The sequence below is a fragment of the Chenopodium album genome, chromosome 14, assembly GCF_948465745.1.
Source record: "Chenopodium album chromosome 14, dcCheAlbu1.1, whole genome shotgun sequence".
NCBI lineage: Eukaryota > Viridiplantae > Streptophyta > Magnoliopsida > Caryophyllales > Amaranthaceae > Chenopodium > Chenopodium album.
The window spans coordinates 45611835-45631123 of NC_137847.1; the positions used below are offsets into that span (position 1 = coordinate 45611835).

Genomic DNA, 19289 nt, shown 5'->3' on the forward strand with positions numbered 1-19289 from the left:
TGGACATCTTTATAAAAAGGACTCGAAATGAATTATTTTAAGGGACACGAAATGAATTATTTTGGGCTTAAAGGCATGAAATGAATGTTTTGGCTTAAAACATTTTAGAAAAGTTTGGAAAAGGGGAAATTCAGGAGACTCTTCAACATTTCACCTTGCTCAATATTCAATTACGTGAAAGATACTCATCGCTGGGTTTGGTTTTTGGGGAGACACAATTTGGTGTCTATAGAAGCCCCCACTTTGACTGAGTTTGGAGAAACGTAAGTTTCGAAAACAAAAGTCAAAGTAGCGATAGGGACGGAGAATGTTTCAGAACGTTCTGCGATCCTAAATCATTCTTGTAACGCCTATACCTGCAAACTAGCGTTAGTTAACAGATAAAAGAGTTAGAAAAACACGTATCTTGCACCTTGGAGTACACATCTCTAGAGTAACTGATTTTTATTGTTGCATTTTGTTGTGACTACCTCCACAGTGCCTCGTTAACACCATTTGAAGGTAACATTGCCTCGTTATCTTCACTTGTTGTGACAATCTTCCAAAGTACCTCGGGAACACTGTCGAAGGTGACTGTACCTCGCCATCTTCAATGATATGTTCACACTGCAGGATTTATGTCTTCGTCATGTGCAATTACTAGATATATAAATGGATCAAATTACAGAGACAATTAAGTTCATTCATTTGGGTCGTCGTTATATCATAACTAGAGATACTAACGATCTTTGGGCTAGTGAAATAGGTTTAAGTCCAATTAGACGGATCGTATAAGGTAACACAAAGGGTCTAGATCGAGCACGAGAGGATGAGGCCCATGATGGGCCTTATCCCCTAGCATGGCCGACCATATGGAGTAATAAGAAGGGTTTTGGGCTTCGTGACCTAGTCTAATCATAATGGGATTATATATAGACTAGGTGCCTAGGGTTTCATGACATCTAGTGCAATTCAATGATCAGTTTGATCAAACCCTAATTAGCAAACACGAGACCAACCCCTCTCAAACTCCCTCTCTCTCACGGCTCTCTCCTCCTCTCTCGGCGCCGGTTGTGGTTGTTCGTGGTGGTGGTGGTTCGTGGTGGTAGGCTTAGTCCATTAAATGTGGTGATTGTGGTTTTCCTCTTTCATTCGACCAATCTAGTATTGGTGGACGGCGCGTTCGAATCCCGTGGACTAAATAGAGGAGCTACGCTTGGGGCTCTATTCTCTCCCTGATTTGCCAATCGAATTTCTACGTGGAATTCATGCTTCAAAGGTATGATTATGTGTCTTGTGTGTTGTGTATGCGATCTTGGGATTAGGTGCTTTATGAATATGATTCATGTTTTTCCGCTTTATAGTATCTATAAACTCCTACAGTGGTATCAGTTAGCCTTTTGCATGAACACACTTGATTATAATAATACGATTATTTGAAGTCCATGTTCTTAATTTTATAATCAATGAAGAGGGAAAATTAATTTAATTATGGTTTAATTAATATATTTAATGTGATTAAACTTTTGGAATTGATTAAATGTGATTTAATTATGCTCAAAATAGCCATGAAGAAGACCGAATTTAGCCCTATAATGTTCGAAATTTTCAAACCCTAATTAAACCCTAATATTTCGAATTTTTTGAAAATTCATAGTCCTAAAATATGATTTTGTACTTGATTTTTGAATTAATTCGATTTGTTTATGTCTCATTTTTATAATTGGATTGATTTATGGATAAAATTTGTTTTGTGTATAATCATCAATTTAATTTTAAAAGTTAGAATTAAATTGGGATTAATTTTTCGATGAACCCTAATTTTAAAATTCAATGCGATTTAATTTTAATATTTGGACTGATTTAATTTAATTTTGATAAAAGTTATTTTAATTAAATAAAAAAAAAGGTTTAAGAGGCGATAGCCACGGCTGGGTGGTGCAGCCACGGTGGCTGTCGCCACTGCTCGTCCAAGAGGGAGGGGCAGGGGAATGCGGAGGTCCGGGTGGCTGGGCAGCAGGTGTGCAAGCATTGCATGTTGCTGCTGTGGCTGCCACTGCTGCTGCTCGCTGCTGCCCTTTGCGGCAGGCGTAAAGCGGCCAACCACCGTGGCTAGCTTCGGCTAGCCAACCGCGGTGGCCGGCGTGGCGCACGGTTTTCAAAAAAAAAAATTCTATTTTAAAAATTATTTAAAGATATTTATAAATTATTTTGGGATAAAATTAATTAATTTGAAATAAAATCTTTTGTTTTAGGATAAAACCAAATCTTTCAAAAGTTGATATATTTGATATTATCCATGTTTAAATTTGTTAATTTTTGTGATTATCCATAATTAAAATCTTTAATTTTGGATAAGATTTGTTAGGATATTCTAAGCATATTCCAAAAGGATAATAATTGATTTAAATAATTTAATTATCCCATAATTAGATTAGGATATAATTGATTCTAAAATTATTTGATTGGCTAGTAATTAGGATAGAATCTCCAAAAGTTGTTAGGATAATCAAGGAAGATTAAATATGATTTATCTTTCTAGATTAAAATATGATTTGATTCTATCTCATGCCAAAATTAAAATATATGATATTTTATAAACGGTCATGAATAATATACGATATTATTTAATTAAGATTTAAAATATAAGATATTTTAGGAAATGCGTTGCCTTAATTATGAACATTCGATGTTGTACTTTAGACAAGAATGTTGAGTGATTTATTACATGGCACTTTTATATAATATATGATATTATGTTGCTATACATAGACTAGTATGGCCCATAGATTATAAATACGATCTGCGCATCGTGATGTATTTTTGTAATCTAAATATGGTCTGCAAACCGTTGAATATTTTTGTAATTTTTATTTAAAGTAAATAGATTGGTTATTTAAATAGTTTAGTCCAAAGAAGCCCATGAAGTGAAGACCTAAAGGAGCGAGGTGGATGGAGATCCATGATGGTTCAAGTGGGAGCATTTTCATTTCTAGTTTTCTTAGGACTAAGGGGTCATACTATGTCATGCTTTATTTATTGCATTAGTAGATTATGCATGTTAGATTTTATTTATGTTGATTGATGATGCGCTAGAGTTCACTAAATAATCACAACATAATAAATCTAGGTCCCAGTAATATTGAGATTGATTTTCCAATTAAAAACCCAACAAACCTTCGATGATTAATGATAGGTCATGCAAAAGCTGGGTGTCATTTTATCTCATGGGAGACTTGGGGTAAATCAAGTTTTACAATTTTAATTGGTTATGCACAACAAGGTTACCTAAAGCATTTAGAACCTTGAAGCAAAGGGTAATAATTAAACATGTGATGGTTAATTACTCAACCAAGAGTTACTGGAGTTGTAATCAGTAAAAAGTTTACTCACCTTGAAAATGTAATGGTTGATGGTAGGGCCAAATTCTGGTCAATACACTAGTTGAAAAAAGTATATGGGAAGCAGTTCAAACCCCCTAATGGAAAGTGGTTTTGAACAGCATGCGCTTGGGGGGGCTTCCCATTGGCCTTTTAAATGGGAAGCGGTTCAATCCGCTTCCCATTTGTAGTGAAAGGGAAGCGATTTTGGCGCCAAATCGCTTCCCATTTGCATTTTACTAGCGTATTGTAAAGCAAATGGGGAGCGGTTCTGTAGACCAAACCGCTGCCCATTTATGCCATAAAAAAATAAATTTTTTTTTTTGCCCCTTTTTTCACGCTGAAATTGATAACAAACCAATATACATATATAAACTGAAATATTTTTATTAATAAATGTTGTTATATTACAATTTCATCCAAAAAATAAAATAAAAAACAAAATGAAAATATTTTTATTAATAAAGTGACAGCAGCTCAAAACACAGAACAGTAGCAGCAACGAAGCAGACTAACAGCAGCACAAAAGCATGAGCAGCAACATCAAAGACATAAGCAGTGCAACATGTATATAGGTAGATATCTTCACTCTGACTTTTGAAACCTTGCACAAGGCAAGCACAAATCCAAGGTCCTCCAGCCTAAGATATTTTAGCCCCTCCTTTAAATCTCACCATTGTGTTGTTTAAGACTACATAGAAACACTTTCGTAAAGAGACACCTGGAATAGAAAGATGAATCATCAGGTCTTTCTCAAAAGCTGAATTAGCATAAGTAAACACTGAAAAGAAAGTAAGTTTGTAGGAGCTACAATCTAATTTCATGCAAGCTTGCAGCATAATTGAAGTCAGAAGCACTAAGCTGGCCTCACCCCGTAACACTGGAACGTATATAGACATTTAGCATAAAAGTTCAACAATCATGTACAACTCACAATAACTAACATTATCCTAAAACCTGATTCATCATAACTTTGTTAAGAGATTTCAAAACATGAACTTTATAACAATTTTTCTACTAGTGAGATTAAAAAAAAAAAAAAAAACAAAAGTGATTCATGCTAAGCAATTGAAAAACAATTAGTTAAATAAAGTGGCTACTCAAAGTTGGAAATGTAGGCAAAAACGAAGTACCAATAGAGAGTTCAGACTACAAAATTAAGTCCCTTAATGAGCCAGCAAAATTCTCAAAAGCCATTTTACCAGTTAGACAACAAATAGAGAGTTCAGACAACAAATTATACTTGTTTTTATTATTCACCAATCAGCACCACAACACATAATTTATAAGCAAGAATGGGAGCTTATCAAATTAGAGTTTAATGGAGAAAAAGACATACTTTGAATAGCAAACCTCTGCATTATCCCCACAACACAATGTTGCCATACCTGTGGTTGTTCACATTAGCATGCCTCTATTAACAAAAACTAAATAACAGAGTCCAAAAACATATATGGCGAGCCGTAAGGAACCTGGCAGCAAACCAACATCACTAATTAGTACATTCCTTAAGAAAAAGAAAATAAAAAACACAAAATAATAAGAAAATAGGACTTCTTCAACTACCAAGAAAAAAAATAGATGTAAATATCAATACATTTCCTTATGTCATGATAGTGAATTTTTGAAACAAAATATACCAAGATTCTCTAAGAGACTAAGAATGATTATTGTTATTAAACCAAGACAACAAATATTGAATAAAAGCATAGCATCATTGCTATCCATTCATGAGCATGTAGGTATGATTGTATTAATATAGATTATCAAAAATTTAAAACAATAGCAGTACTCCAAATCTCCAAATAAGGTTCAAGGAGGACTAGAGATAGATTCACAAATTGAAACCATACCACTTCAAATTCTTTAGGCTTAGTAAGCATATAGGCCCGAACCAAGGTTAGATTCCACCTTTAAACTTGCCACTAAACCATTAATTCTATATTTCTCTGGCATGCTTCAACAGAAATTGCATAAATTGAATTCTATCAGAAAGATAGTGCTATTGTATTTGCACCCAACCACACGCTCAAAATAAATACCTCACAAACAATAATAACCACCAGCCATAAAATGCACGTAAGTAAGCAACCTAGAAAAGCATTCTATATATACGCACCCAACATCTTAGTCAAAATAAATAATACTAACATCTACATCAAAGAAAGAGAGTACAAACTTATGCACACTACTCAATTATATAAACTATAGCCAAACTATAGCCACAGAGTTCAGAACAGCAAAGCGTACAAAAACATGTTTCCCAACTATAACCAAACAATAGATAAATTAAATTGTTAATGAACTAATCACTTGAAGCCAAATGATAGTTATGTAAAAGCAGATTGAAGATATATAATTCCCAACTCTTAAATTTCAACCACAAATTGCTAGTTTTGTCTGCTTAATAATCTTACCACTGCAATAATTATTAAAAGCACAAGCTCTAGCAAGCCAATCTCCAATTATTATTCCTAATTCTTAATTTTAATATTGATGCAACAATTTTAACCCATATGTATATAATTAGTTGCCTTAATGTTCATCTAAGCCAAGCAGCTCTCCTTAAAAGAAAAATCACACTCAATAGTTATAACTAGTGAATGTCAACAAGAGGTTAATTTATTAGGTGAGATATATTTGCCACTTTCTTAGCTCCACCCTTCATTCAACATTTACAACATCAGATCAAACCACATATTAAAGTCAAACAAATGTCAACCCTATTTAATTCTAGTCTGCTTTATAAATCACCGTATAATATATAGTCTACACATTAAAATTACAACAATAAATTAAATTATAAATGTAATTTATTAGGTGGGATAAATTATATACCTTCAAATGAGCAGCAGCTTTTTCTTTATCAGTGAAAACTCAAGTAGACTCAACTGTTGGGTTTTGTAGTGTGTGGAGAGTGGTTCAAGGAGGCAAAGGAGAGCATAGCTTTGGAAGTTAAGCTATGGGTTGTTTGCTTGGTACAAAGCAACAACGAAAGGCAAGGGTTGACTTTAAACGGGAATATCTCAAGATCTAGTAATGATATTGAGATATTTCAAGTTGGAGGTGATAGCTCGTCTCAAGAGCTTTCCAACGACTGGTCAAAAGCTAAATTTGGCCAAGAAACGAGGAAGATATGACTGTTTTACGAGAAGCTGTTTTGCAGGGGAAATCAGAGCGGCCGCTCCTATCTAGAGGAGCGCCCGCTCCGTAGAGGTTTTTTGCCATTTTCTTTCAGTTTAATGGTGCGTCCGCTCCTGTTCGTTGGAGCGCCCGCTCCTGTCCAATGGAGCGCCCGCTCCACTGGGTTTCACGGGGCTCTGTTTTTTCCACGCTTGAGCCTCGGTTTTTCGGTCTTGATTTCTCCTTTGCTATTAACTTATAATCTTAGCCCTTGGATTATTTGCCTTGTATTTGGACTATATATATACTCATGTATGTCATTAATTAGGTTATGATGTTGGATTGAAGAGAGAGAAAAAGCCTCTTGAGATTAGTTCATCTTCTTAGGGTTTAAGAGAGTGAATTAAGAGAGGTGTGAGCTTTCATGGTGTATTGAGAGCTTGTAATCATCATCATCAAAGTTACTCCATAGTGGATTGGTGGGTTTCCTCCCGGCACTCGGGTTCCCACGGTAAATTCGTTCTTGTTTCTTTGCTTTACTTGTTTTTCGTTCTTCGTTGTTGTTGATTGTCGTTAATCATAAACTTGTTAGTACATTCGTAATCCTTTCAATTGGTATCAGAGCCAGGTTTAATTTGGTGGTGTTTTTGGATTAGTTTGTGTGGAATTGCTTGTTGTTTGTGATTGAAAATCCAAAATTTGATTCTTTGGTGTTAAAGTTTCAATTTTTTGGTGTTGTGGGTGTTCAAAATTTGAGTGGTTTGTTGGAATTTCAATTGTTGTTATTGGAATTTGAATTCTTGAATTTTGGGATTGATTAACAATGGAAGACGGGAAAGTAAGGATTGAGAAGTTTGATGGAAAAGATTTTGGGTTTTGGAAGATGCAAATAGAGGATTATTTGCACCAAAGGGATCTTTATCAACCTCTTGAAGAAACGAAACCCTCCGGTATGAAGGAGGAGGATTGGAAGGTCTTAGACCGCAAGGCACTTGGGGTAGTGAGATTGTCATTGTCTAGGAATGTTGCCTACAATGTCAAGGATGAGAAGACAACGGCGGGTTTGATTAAAACTCTATCAAGTATGTATGAAAAGCCCTCGGCGGTGAACAAGGTTTACTTGATGCGCCGATTATTTGATTTGAAGATGAGCAATAGTAGCTCGGCCGCGGAACACATGAATGAGTTCAATTCGATATTGAGCCAATTGTCTTCGGTGGAGATTAAGTTCGATGATGAGGTGAAGGCATTGATTTTGTTGTCCTCCTTGCCTACGTCGTGGGAAACAGTGGTGGCCGCTATTAGCAACTCTTTGGGGAAGACGAAGCTAAAGAGTGATGATGTGAGGGATTTGATTTTGAGTGAGAGCACTCGAAGAAGAGAACCCGGGGAGTCATCCGGTGAGGCATACGCATTTGAGAGTAGGGGAAGGGGAAGACAACAAGGTGGGAGTGCTAGTCATCATGGGAGATCGAAGAGTAGAGGGCCGGGAAGATCGAATGCCAATGTGTTGTGTTGGGGATGTGGCGGTGAGGGGCATGTGAAGAGAAGTTGCCCCAAGATAAAGAAGAAGGGGAAAGGCAAGAACCAAGGGAGTGATGAGGATGAGGATGCATCCACAAACTCGGTGGCGGAGTATGATTCGGATGCTTTGTGTGTAAGCACGGAGTGCTCCGTGGATGCTTGGGTTCTTGATTCCGGATCTTCGGTTCACTCCACTCCATGTAAGGAGTTGTTTCGGAGGTTCAAGTCCGAAAAGCTTGAGGATGTTCACCTTGCAAATGGTGAATGTGTTGAAGTCATGGGGAGTGGAGATGTGGGTGTGAAGCTCATGAATGGTGGCTTGTTGGAGTTGAAGGATGTCATGTACATCCCAAAGTTGAAGAAAAGTTTGATTTCCGTAAGCAAACTCGACAAAGCCGGCTACAAGGTTGTGTTTGAGAGAGGGTCTTGGAGGATTGTCAAGGGAGCTCTTGTTGAAGCTCATGGGACATTGAATGGTTCCTTGTACACCTCGGGGAACACATGTGTAGGTGTTGAAGAGGGATGTGTTTCATTGAAGATGGTGTCGTTTGTTGAAACGAGCCAAAAGAAGGGAGCTCACGTGGGAGTTGTGAGTGATGTGAAGAAGTCACACAAGGATGTTGTGTGGGTCAAAAATGTGCACAAGGGTGTTGTGCATGAAAAGCAAGCTAAGGGTATTGTGATTGGGTGGGAGCATGGTCGGAATGCTCCACAAACAAAGGGAAAGGCCAAAAGCTCGTGTGTTGTCATGGATGGTGTCAAGTTCGGGTGGGAGCATGGTAGGAGTGCTCGGAGAACAAAGAAAAATTCCATTGCTTGTGATGTTGATTCGGGGTTGGATGACACCTCGGTTTTGCTTCCTTGGTAGAAAAGAAGTGTGGGTTGGTGCTTCCTCGGTTGAGAGGAAGTGATGGTGCTCTCTTAGTTGAAAGAGAGTGTGTTTGTTTGTTTTCTTGGTGAAGAGAAAATGTTTGTGTCAAGGTTAGTGTAGACCTTGGTGTTTTGTCCTTGGTGTAAAGGATGTTCCTAGCTTCCTTGGAGTTTAGGAAGTAGATGGTGTGCTTTGGAGATTGATGATGATGATGTTGTGTTCATTGGTTGTGTGTGATCTCTTGGAGATAACCATATTTTCGGGCTAGGAGATTGAAGGGTTATGCAGAGATGTTGTTCAACAATTGAGGTGTTTTGAGTATATATGAAGTGCACACTTGAAGCGATCTCCAGGTGGGAGATTGTTGGGTTTTGTAGTGTGTGGAGAGTGGTTCAAGGAGGCAAAGGAGAGCATAGCTTTGGAAGTTAAGCTATGGGTTGTTTGCTTGGTACAAAGCAACAACAAAAGGCAAGGGTTGACTTTAAATGGGAATATCTCAAGATCTAGAAATGATATGGAGATATTTCAAGTTGGAGGTGATAGCTCGTCTCAAAAGCTTTCCAACGACTGGTCATAAGCTAAATTTGGCCAAGAAACGAGGAAGATATGACTGTTTTACGAGAAGCTGTTTTGCAGGGGAAATCGGAGCGGCCGCTCCTATCTAGAGGAGCGCCCGCTCCGTAGAGGTTTTTTGCCATTTTCTTTCAGTTTAATGGTGCGTCCGCTCCTGTTCGTTGGAGCGCCCGCTCCTGTCCAATGGAGCGCCCGCTCCACTGGGTTTCACGGGGCTCTGTTTTTTCCACGCTTGAGCCTCGGTTTTTCGGTCTTGATTTCTCCTTTGCTATTAACTTATAATCTTAGCCCTTGGATTATTTGCCTTGTATTTGGACTATATATATACTCATGTATGTCATTAATTAGGTTATGATGTTAGATTGAAGAGAGAGAAAAAGCCTCTTGAGATTAGTTCATCTTCTTAGGGTTTAAGAGAGTGAATTAAGAGAGGTGTGAGCTTTCATGGTGTATTGAGAGCTTGTAATCATCATCATCAAAGTTACTCCAAAGTGGATTGGTGGGTTTAATTTCCTCCCGGCACTCGGGTTCCCACGGTAAATTCGTTCTTGTTTCTTTGCTTTACTTGTTTTTCGTTCTTCGTTGTTGTTGATTGTCGTTAATCATAAACTTGTTAGTACATTCGTAATCCTTTCATCAACAATGTATTCAGCTCCTGTTTCACCCCATGGGATATCTTCTAGATTCTTATAATCAATTCATGGTGCTTCCATTGTCCATGTACAGAGTCATACTTGAACATGTATGTCTAAACCAAAAATCACATCAAATTCAACAAATAAAGTGTACACAATTTGGTTTTATTAAGGAAAAGTTTGATTGTAAGATTTGATGATAAAATTTACTCCGTACCATGTAATGTGGAAATGAAAGGATCATTAATAGCAACAAGCTCAACATCATCTCTTTGAAGAGCAATTCTGGCTACCAATATACCAATTCCTCCACCTATCATATAGATTTCCCAAAAAAAGTTTATAAAAAAAAAAACATATTCAACCCATGATAATTATCAAACAACTACTCCGTCAATGTTGTCACCTTCAAGACGTTTGAGCTCATCTGAGAGTCGTTGATTTTCCTACATACATACGATTATTCGCCTGAAATTCTAGAAAAAAAAAGTCTTCAATCAGAAATTCAGAATGGAGGAGATAGAATTGTGAGCATTTACCTTTCGTTTCCAATGGAAGATACGAGAAGCTAGCAGAGAGGGGAGAAGAATGAGGTTAAGAGATAACCTTTAATCAAATAAGAGCCAAGGCAATTGTAGTCTTCATCAACTCATTCGAGTTTATCGTCGCCGTAGGTTCCGCCATTGACGATGTGGTTGCAGCCAGTACCTCTCCTTCTCAACCACCACCACAATTACCCTATTTACTAAAACCCTAACCCAAGACCAAATACCCAAATTAGAAGAGAATCCTAACCTCGAATGTGATTATAATAATGGGGTAGATGGTAAATCTGGACACTATGAAGAAGAGGAGAGAGAAGAGCGGTGCGCTGCCGCCATCCTAGATATCGAAGTATAGATCACAACACTTGCCAAGCCACCATCACAACACTAGTGAATGAGGAGATAGAAGAAATAGAGTGGGAAATTAGGAGATAGAAGAAATAGATTGACCATCACAGTGGTGGAAGGCGGCGGTGGAGTTCAGAGAGAGAGAGGGAGTGCAAGGAGGATAGAGAAAAGGAGAGATAGCTGAATGAGAGAGATGGAGTGAATGAGGAGGAGTGAGTAGTTGGTTTTTTATTTTAAATTTCCCTTTGTCTATTACGGCAAGCGGTTGAACCGAAAACCGCTGCCCACTAGTATCTTTATCATTTTTAAAGCTAAAGTGGGTTTTTGGGAAGCGAATTTCATTAATTGCTTCCTATTTGTGGCTGCCCATTTACTTTTTTATACTAGTGATTATTGCACAAATAAAGGGTCTTGGAATCAATTAAAATTCAATTGGGATCAATTTAATATTGAATAAAGTGCTTTTAAAGTTACCAATTCAATTAGTTTATGATACTTTAATTTTAATTAAACATAATTATTAAACTTTTCCTTATTTTGACATAGATGAGTAGTCGTAACAATGATGACAAGAATTTACCACCAACAAAGAAAACAAGGCTTAATTTTTCAACTTCAACGATTAGGAAAGCGAAATTAGAAGTGTTCTAAGGGACGAAAAGCTCGAATTTCGTTTAGACTTACCAATCGAGGGCAGATTTAGTCCAGGCATGACTCTTGAGAAGCATTTGAGAAATGTTTCAGAATCTAAGAGAGTCACGTATGTCATGTTATCTTCCATTTTAGAGGATTGGGCTAGAAGATTCATGGACTATGAACCTTTTATCTTATTCAAATGCTTACGTGATGTTTACAATGGATTGCTGAATTCCGATGTTGATGGGGAATTGAATGGAAACGTCTAGGAAATCATTAATATGGTTCCCAAGAATGACAACTCTTGGATTGGAAATTTTAGGTTTGAAACCTATAAGATTATTAGTGAGATAATTAATAGAAAACTCATACCAGGAAAGTCAGTACAAATTCATGTGGACATGATGGTTCAACTATTCAACCACATGAGTATGTTAGGGAGATCGTTCAAAAACAATGAAGTTCGTGACATAATTCTGCATTCTGTACATGATGGTTTTGACCACGAGAAACTTTCACAAGATGATGAAGATTCTGCGGTCAAGCTAGTTGATTTACTCAAGAATCATGTAGAGAATTACCTAAAAGGAGAATAAGCCAATGCTTAAATAAGGATGTCCCCACTACGATGAAGTGTCAGGTAAAAGTTACCTAATATTCTTGTTATAAACATTTTAAACTTTCACTTAGGTATGTGATACCAAGTTTTAGTGCTTAACATTATTAATGTTGTGCAGAAGCTGCAAAGAAGTGAGGCTAGTATGGAAGTGAAGCTTGAAGGTGCACTAGAAGTGTTCGAGTGGCCAGAAGTAGCTTCATAGTTTTATTTCAGAATTTTTTATGATGAATTAGACTAATTCCAGTTTTGATGAAACAATATTTCAGTTTTTGTTTGAATACTGATTTGGTTTTACTTGGCATGGACAAGTGTTGATTGATGACCAAGGTAATAAATTGTTTACATTTTTTGCTAGATATGAGTTAATTTTGTTTTATGACATTGATATAAGTAGATCACAAAAGCAAGATTAGATGATTTAGAATAAACTTACTTATAACAAAGAAAGGTTTGGTCACATAAACCATTTGCACATCCAAAGATTATAATTGGATGGACTCTTATTCTTATTTGATTATGAATCACTTGAGAATTAAAAGCCATGCTTGATAAGGTAAGATGATCAAGTCGCCTTTTAGTTGAAAGGGTGAAGGAGCTAATGACCTTTTGGAACTCATACATATGATGTGTGTAGACCAATAAGTTTAAATTAGCAAGAGATTTAACTATTTCATTGCTTTTACTAACGATTTAAGTAAATATATCCATAGTTACTTAATGAAGTAAAGCTTGGAATCATTGAAATGTTCAAAATTCCAAAATAAAATGTAAAATTAGTTTGAGATAAACAATTTTACACCACAATATGATTGTTGTGATAAATATTTAACTTAAAATTTATGATCATCTAAAGGGAATTGTTGAATTAATTCACAAATCCAGGAACAGTACGATTAAAAGTGTGGGTTAGAATAAAGGAATCAAACTTTGCTTGCCATGGTTCGATCCTATATTAAATTTAACGATTTACAAATATCGTTTTGAGGATATATATTAGAACAACAATTGCGAATATACTGTACATAAACTTAACCAAAGCAATTGAAAAGACGTCATGAATTGGAAATGTTCCAAAAGTTGTCATTTCTAAACAGGGTTAAAGGTTATGGAATCGATATAAAATGTTTACAAAGATAACATAATAAACCTTACATCAAGAAAATAGTTCTTCGTGGGTTTTCCCCATGGACACTAAGAGGTATTATTCCTATAATCGCATAGATAACAAAGTGTTTGTTGCTCGCGATAATGTCTTTATAAAAACAAATCTCTTCCTACAAAGCCAAGTGGGAGTAAAGTTAGATCTCGATGAGATTCGAGACGAGCAACAAATGGATGTGGATAATACTACCTTAGAGACGAGGGCGTATGAAATCAGCTAATTTGATAAATCATATGTCGAAGCAAGCTAATTCAACTAGCGAGACTTCTATCGTCCTAACTTGAATGAAAGGCTTCAAAGAGTTCAAGGGAATAATTCTATTGTTGCTTATACCAATCGTAGATTACTAGGGATCAACACAAACAGTTTGTTGAAATTCTGAAAAAAGGTGGATTCTAAAATTTTCCGATTAGAATGGTTAGAACCCATACCCTATAAGCAAGCTTTGGTAAGTGCCAACTCAGGAAGTGGCTTAAGGCTATGAAAATCCATAATGGACTCCATGTCTGTAAAGATGTGTTAGTCCATGATAGTCATACAAATGGGGTCAAACCTATTAGATGCGTAAGCCTATTCGGATTCTTCTAGTGATTGTTGATTTCGATATGATCATGAAGTTTAGCATTGGATATCAAAATCACTTCTTGAAATGTTCTTGATGGAGGATATTTATATGATACAGCCTAAGGGTTTTGAAATTCGAAATTCCTGGAATGTTTTGCAAACTTCAGAAATTCATTTAATGGATTGAAGTAAGCATCAAAGAGTTGGAACATTCATTTCAATTAGGCAATCAAATAGTTTGATTTCCTTAAAGAACGAAAAGGAATCTTTTAGAGACAAGAAGTTTAGTGGGAGCAATTAGTCTTCTTAGTCTTATATGTAGATGACATACAGTTCATATGGAATGACATATCAATGCTTTAGTAAGTCAAGTAGTGGTTAATGAGTTGTTTCTATATAAAAGACTTAGGAGATGTTGAGTACATATTGGGAATCAAGATCCACGAAATGAATCTTGAAGAATGATTGGACTACATCGAGAGACTTATGTTGATAAGGTTCTTGACAATTTCAAGATGCAAGACTCTAAGAGAGGATATCTTCCCATGTTTCATGGTATTACGCTTAGTAAAACTCAGTGCCTTAAAAAGCTAGTAGAGTTGAGTCGTATGGATAGTGTACCTTATGCTTTTGCAAAAGGGTCCATTATATGTGACATGATATGTACAAAGCAAGATGTTACATATGACTTGTGCATGTGTAGTAGGTTTCAAGCAAATTAAGAATAAGCATACTGAAAGCTACTAAGAACAAATCCTTCAGTACTTGAGAAGCACTGAAGGAATGTTTCTAGTTTCTGGTGGCAAGAGTGAACAAGTTGTCAAAAGGTTATATGGATGCAAGTTTTCCAAACAGGCAAGATGTTCTTTAGATGTGTGATCTGGATACATTTAGTGTATGAATGGAGAAGAACAATAAGCTTGAAAAGTTCAAAGCAGAATGCTGTCGCATACTCAAAGTCAAAGTATGTGTATTTTGCTACAGTGAGAGTAGTTAAGGAGGAAGTTTGGATCAAATTGTCTTGTGACTAAAAGAGCACCTTTGCCAAAACAAAGGAGCCAGGGTCAAATCACAAATCCGAAAAAATAGATATGAGATATCACCTCATTTATGAGATCAGTGACTTACGTGATGTCATGATCTGCAAAGTTTTTAAGTGAGAATATCGCTTATTTATTAAACCCTTTCCAGAGACTAAAGTATGAGAGTCATATTAAAGTTTTAGATTGTAGCAACTTATTATATATGTTTTTGAGAAAACATATATATTACATAAGGAATACATATACTTGCAAGATTATGTTTAAACAAAAATTATTATTTCAATTATTTAATTATGGTTTTGGAAATTAAATAAAATGTCCAAAATAATTATGAATTGATGTGCTCATCAGGTTGATGACCTTGTGAATGAAACCCCACAGGTGAAAAAAATTCATATATTATTTAAGTTCCTAGTTCAAAATCATTAAAGTGGACATAAATGATTTCAATAAATGGACTAGCATGGAAGATTGATTGGATAGCGTAGTTTCATGGGTTATAGGGGCATAGTGATACTCGATCAATCTCTTCGATATGCATGAATGATGCATGATCGAACTATTGACCTACTTTGAAGTTCAAGTATAGAGCTTTCGGATATACTAGTGGATTCCTTTGACATGAGTGGAACACTGATTCTATTTAGTGATTGATTTAACTATGGTACATTCAAACGTCTACCCGTAACTGGAGATTATAAAGGATGTTTCCTGTTTACTTCAAAAGTTGAGTAGGAGCTTTGTTGCTACAAGATTGGATTGAGTCTACCTATAAATTAGGGAATGTGTCATGGCCGCTTGAAGAAGGAGAATTCAGAAAATACATGGCCGCGTTCAAATGAATTACTCAGTAATCATATGGTTTTGTAATTCGAACTCAGATTTCAAGAAACAATCTGTAGATTAATATGATCTCGACATGTGATGCAACCATATTATCAAATCGACACACATTGACTTAAGGAATTTGAATATTGCACACTTGTCTCAAACAAGTGGGAGATTGAATGATTTATGTCTTCGTCATGTGCAATTACTAAATATATAAATGGACCAAATTATGGAGATAATTAAGTTCATTCATTTGGGTTGTCGTTATATCATAGCTAGAGGTACTAATGATCTTAGGGCTAGTAAAATAGGCCAAAGCCCAATTGGATGGATCCTATAAGGTCACACAAAGGGCCTAAATCGAGCACGAGAGGATGAAGCCCATGATGGGCCTCATCCCCTAGGATGGCCGACCATATGGAGGAATAAGGAGGGTATTAGGCTTCGCAACATAGACTAATTATAATGGGATTATATATAGACTAGATGCCTAGGGTTTCATGACATGCAGTGCAATTCAGTGATCAGTTTGATTAAACCCTAATTAGCAAACACGAGACTAACCCCTTTCAAACTCCCTCTCTCTCATGGTTCTCTCCTCCTCCCTCAGCACCAGTTGTGGTGGTTTGTGGTGGTGGGGTGGTTCGTGGTGGTCGGCTTAGTCCATTAAAGGTTGTGATCGCAGTTTTCCTCTTTCACTCGACCAATCTAGTATTGGTGAACGGCTCGTTCGAATCCTGTGGACTAGGTAGAGGAGCAACGCTTGGGGCTCTATTCTCACCCTGATTTGCTAGTCGAATTGCTACATGGAATTCACGCTTCGAAGGTATAATTATGTGTCTTGTGTGTTATGCATGCGATCTTGGGATTAGGTGCTTTATGAATATGATTCATGTTTTCCTACTTTATAGTACTTATAAACTCCTTCACACGCGTCTATGAACAAAAGAGCTTTTTTGGATAAAATGTTCACTCGTCTCTAAACAAGGGAGAGCTTTTTGAAGGATTGTTCACTCGTCTCTGAACAATGGAGCTTTTTGGAAGAATGTTCACGCGTCTCTGAACAAAAGTGCTTGAAAGGAATGTCCACGCGTCTCTGAACAAAGAGCTTCAATAGGATGCCCACGCGTATCTGAGCGAAAGAGCTTGATTGATATGTCCACGCGCCTCTGAACAAAAGAGCTTTGACATGTTTGTTGAGATAATTCAGTTGACTGCGAATAGGAGCTTTGCTGAATGATTGTATCCTGTGAAATCAAAAGATTGCCTAAAGACTTTGCTGGTGTTTTTCTTAGGGTTAACCTAAGGCTTGGTGTGCTTGACTCATTGTGATTAGTTGACTTGAGGTTGACTCAAGGTTTAGTGTGTTTGACTCTTGTGTGCATTGTATTGTGATTGTGCTCGTGCGACTCGAAAATGCAGAAAAAGCAAAATAGCAAAAATTTCCGTCATTTTTGTAGAGTGTACCGACTTTCTCCTGAAAAAGAAATACGTAAAAAAAGAATCGAAGTTTTTTTTTATGGTGCATGTTGTATGAGCTTAGTCAAAATAGCAAAGAAATACGTAAAAATGTATGTGTCGATCGTTGTATTTCAGGGTGCATGGATTTTAACATCCTAGGCTATCTCAATTGTTGACTCGATGATGAAATTATTTAGGTAACTTAGGCACGGAGGCTAAGTACTTCATACTTTATGATGCAATGATGATTATGATAATTAGTGATTCTAAGATTAGCAATGCATGCTTCAACGTTGTGTCAATATTTCATGACAAAAGGTTCCTAAGGGAAGGTTTATTTGGTCATGTATCTGTGATGTGTGTGAAAGTGACACTATAGCTAGGCCGCAAGGGCTAAGTGTGTGGAATATATTTTGACAAGAGCCAAATAATGGTGACTCTTAGGCTGAGTAAGCTAATGAAGTAAGGATCAAGCCCCCAAGTCTAGCTCTAAATGGATAGGGATGAGCAATGGAGATCCCTTGACATGATCATGTATGAATGTGGATTCATTTTTATTACGGTCGCACCCCAATGTGAGGTTGCCTAGGTATCCTGTTAGGAATCAGGCTGAAAGTAGCTCTAGCCGAACCTCGTACAAGTGTGTGCATACCTCAAATAGGTCTTTTAAGGGTTGTAACGTGGTTAGGCTAAAGGTTGAAGAAGAAGGGGATAAAGGCTCAAGACCCTAGATAATCCCCCAAGGTGTGCAACCTTACTTTTGAATCTTTATATTTGTATGCTTGAGGTTTCCTCACTTTTAAACTCTCTTTTGTTTATATTTTTGCTCTGTCTTTTTTTGCTTTTGCATTTTTGTTATTTTGATAAGTGTGGGCAATTCCAATCATGAGGTGTATCACTCACTTGGCATTCATGTTTCTCAGGCACGGTACTGAGCACTCGATAAGAGACGTAATCTGAGACGTGTTCTTATTAATGACATGTTCATATCAAAGACATTGGAACACTTGACCTTTTGTACACTTTTAAATTGTTATTTGAACTTTTGAAATTTTTGTGAAAATTATTCAAGCTTTTGTCTTTTTGAAAATTGCATAAATTGCACATCAACCCATTCCAGGGTTAGGTAGAGGTGGGTAGAAAAAAGAAAAGCCAATCGTTAGACGAAACTCAAATTGGTTTTCTAAGAAAGGATTGTATATTTGAAAAGAGTAAAGGTGATATAATGTGAGAGGTGCCTCAAATCATTAGTATACCTTGTGCTTAGTTCGACGTGGATATTTTTTTTTTTAATGCAATGCAAAGATCATATGTAAAAAAAATACGCTCATTTTATTAAAGGGAAAAAAGAAAAAACCTATGGAATAAATCTAAGGAATACAAAGGGTGCCTATGCTAGACTGAATGGGGAAGGGGAATCAAGAATAAGAAAAGAAATCATGAAATTTCGTCATTAAAGTCTGTCTCGTGTCTTCTGCTTATCATCACTCGGTCTTTTTGCCCGCTGGAGGTATGGGCAGCTTGTTATTATCGATTAATTATTGGATGGCCTCTTTTAGCTTCCAACAACTCTCGGTAGTATGTCCCCTACCTTGATGGTACTTGCAATGAGCGTTGGAATCCTAGTTGGGTGGTCTATTTCGGGTGTTGGATCTTTAAAAGGTCCAATGGGAGTGATGAGTCCCTTGTCATGGAGTCAATCGAAAGCAGTATTGTAGTTCATCCTAATAGGGGTGAACTCTTTCCTTACTTGCTTTTTAGGTCTTTGGTTATCTATGGCTAAGACTTCATTAAGGTACTAACATTGTTACTAGAGTAGGTGTTTTCGAAAGAAGAAGGATTGACGTTCTTCTTTCCTTTCTAGCCACTGTTGTTACTATTGTTAGTAGCTTTCTGTTTTGCTAGGTCATCTTCAATGTCAATACCTATGTTATAGACGGCCTTGAAAGTATTCAAGTTGTGTTGGTATTTTAAATGCTTTGAATAATTCTCTTG

General features: G+C 36.7%; 2 long non-coding RNA genes across 3 annotated transcripts; both read right to left on the reverse strand.

The window, feature by feature from the left end:
* Window positions 1–3763: 3763 nt before the first annotated feature.
* On the reverse strand, window positions 3764–6251 carry LOC145579333 (uncharacterized). The gene is made up of 3 exons (XR_014099125.1): window positions 6198–6251; window positions 4699–4831; window positions 3764–4080 (listed from the first exon to the last, which is right to left on the reverse strand). It is a non-coding gene; the product is annotated as an uncharacterized LOC145579333 (long non-coding RNA).
* Window positions 6252–10086: 3835 nt separating this feature from the next.
* Window positions 10087–11203, reverse strand: LOC145579334 (uncharacterized). Of its 2 annotated transcripts, XR_014099127.1 has the most exons (4): window positions 10625–11203; window positions 10492–10553; window positions 10303–10398; window positions 10087–10198 (listed from the first exon to the last, which is right to left on the reverse strand). It is a non-coding gene; the product is annotated as an uncharacterized LOC145579334 (long non-coding RNA). The 2 variants fall into 2 exon arrangements; XR_014099126.1 differs by having other exon boundaries at window positions 10492–11203.
* Between the last annotated feature and the right edge of the window lie 8086 nt (window positions 11204–19289).